Source organism: Pygoscelis adeliae, unplaced genomic scaffold (assembly GCF_000699105.1).
Source record: "Pygoscelis adeliae isolate BGI_AS28 unplaced genomic scaffold, ASM69910v1 Scaffold108, whole genome shotgun sequence".
In the NCBI taxonomy this organism is placed as follows: domain Eukaryota; kingdom Metazoa; phylum Chordata; class Aves; order Sphenisciformes; family Spheniscidae; genus Pygoscelis; species Pygoscelis adeliae.
In genome coordinates, this window is record NW_008825498.1 from 7,157,694 (window position 1) to 7,160,392 (window position 2,699).

Below are 2,699 nucleotides of genomic sequence, written 5' to 3' on the forward strand. Positions count from 1 at the left end.
CCGGCTGCCCCCAGCGCTCCCGGGGCTCCCCCAGGGCCGTGGGCGTGAACTAATACGTAAGGGCTCGGCCTGGCCCGGTGGGGAAACGGAGGAGTCGAGTAACCCCTTCCTGTGAGGGGTGCCTGCTAGTCGGAGTTGAGCTGGGTTGTTGCTGAAGCCTGCCTAACTTTGGGCTCTGCCTCCGCGGGGTAAGCGGCGACTGCGCCTCCCAAACTTGGTCGGCCTAGTAGTAAGACTTCCCCCCGTAAACTTCAGGGGTTACTGAAGAAAAACATTATGGTTGGAGCCAATGACGGCGACTCCGGAGGACTCCATGTAAGCTTTTGTGGAAGGGAGCGAGTTAACTCGCTAAAGCAATCAAAGAAAAGCATATATAGGATTTGTAATAATCCACGATGTTTCGTATCGGCAGAAGCAAAGGAGCATGTTCAAGTTCACTGGTAACTTGGTGGTATTTAGACACTTAACTGAAGACTTGCACTGTTATGAGTGTAAATAACCGTGAATCAAATAGATTTCAGATTACTACGAGCTCCTTGTGTAGGAGCCTGTAGGGTAGATATAGCTAACCTGTGATTTAGTAAAGAATGAGAGTGTCAACAAGGTAGGTGTTGCAGGGATCGGGACCTCAAAGAAGACCCCAGAATTACAATGGAGGCCTCCAGGGTAGCGTAGCAGAAGTCAGTGCTTGAGAAGCGTAGATGAAAAATACATACCCACTGGGTGGAAAGCTGCCTAAAGGTAGCCAGCAGAGCCTTCAGGTCTCTGAGGTGCATATGGAGAATGCATACAATTAAGTTTTTCTTGTGCTGTAGTCAAACGGTTAATCTGATGATGGTGTGCTGTCAAAACCTTAGTATAGTTAAAGCTGAAGAATCTTTGTAATGTACATAAGCTGTCAGAAGCCCTGGAGGTGTCCTCATCCAGCTGGAAACTAAATTCTCTTTTGATGGTAGGTGGTTATAACTCTTTCGAAGAACTATTTCAATTTTCTATCAGCAACTGCTCGATCAAACTTGTATAAAACGGTGCCTGCAGCTCCGTCTAGGATGCAGTTGTATTCCTTCTTGTTTGCTTTCCTCTTGGCCCTAGCATTCCTTTCCCCCCTCCCCCAAGAGGTCCAGCTTACATGGTGGCAGTGAAGAATGCAGCCATCTTAACTGGCAGTCTCAAGGTCTACCTGTCTGCTAAGCTTTAAGTACCTGCTGCCTTCCTCTGGAAGGTGGGAGACGTTCTGAGGAGAGCCTTGATTCAAGGCTTCCTTTTAAGTGCTTTATTAGACTTTGGTATCAAAGGTATTACTGCTTTTTCCTTATTTTTTCTGGTGAAAATGGTCACTGTGTTTCTTATAAAACTTGATGTTAGTACATGTGAAATATGTCTGTGTAGCAGTGTGTTTGTGGTCCTCGTCGGAGTGTGCCACTACAGTTCTGCCTAGTTTAGTTTCTGAGGCTCAGACAGTAACTCAAAATACTGCAGTTCTGTCTGTGTTTAGTGCTTAAATACAGTGTTTCCACATCCAGCGGTTTCACCCAAAATAATTGCTCAGTGATCGTTCCAGTCAGTTCTGGTAAATTACTGGTTTGAATTTAGGAAGACTCGGCTGGTTGGCTCATTCTTACATGGATATAAGTCCTGAGTGGACTGCATGGAGTTTCTGACTCCATACCCGTTTCATAGTAGAGATGGATTAGTCGGAAGAAAAAAAGTGTCAGTACTTATTTCTTTTTTTTCCCCCCCCCCTCGTATAGAATTTGTTCAGGTTGGATTCCTCGGGAAGAAAGGTGATGTAATAACACTGTTTGTGCTTTCCTTGTAGAAGCATGAGCCTTTTGGCTAGTCTCAACCATGTCTGGAAGAAGGAGAGAGTCTTGCAGGTGGTTAAGATCCTATTAGTTTTGTGAAATTCAGCAGCTGGGTAGAGTAAAGGGATCTAAACTAGCTTTCCACTGAGAGGAAGCAAAGGGAGAAATCAATGCAAAATTTGCCATTTGGCAGTAAACTTTCCATTTAGTTCAGCTGATTTGGGTAACTTGGCTGGTAGCTCAGGTTAGCCATGGTTCTGCTGACTCTTGTCTGATCAGGGAGCGCGAGAGTGGTTAAAAAGACATGAGTGTGGGGGATGTGCAGCTCTAGGAAACCAGGCTTTATTTTTTTTCCTGTTTATGGAGCTTGGAACACCTTGAATTTGTAAGCTTTTTGTAGAAAGCCATGAGATCTACAATTTCCCATGATTTTAGGACTACTTTTTTGTTTTGTCAGAAAATTAATCCACATATGTTCATATTCCTGGACACTTCTGAAGTGTAACAGATCTATTGTGCCCATTATACAGAATACTTAAAAAGTGCAGTTTAATTAGAGATTCTTCATATAAATATGGCTTAGCTTTTCAGTGCAGTTCCTTGAAACAAACCTGTCTGGTAAGCTCAGTTTCTATCAATAACAATTTCATTGCCTTTTATTATTAAACTTATGAACACTTGCAGGCTTTAGAAGGAGAAGGGGAATTTGGGGCATAAATTTTTAAGTCAATTTCTTGGTAGAGATCAAACGAAGAAATGGAAAACTGTGAAAGCTTCATAAGAACGTGGTGCAGAACAAGCATAGGTATTTGAATGGGAAGCTCCACAAATGTAGCTGTAATAGTGATATGAAACCCTTAAACTGAAAGCTGTAAAACGAATCGGAGGGGGGAA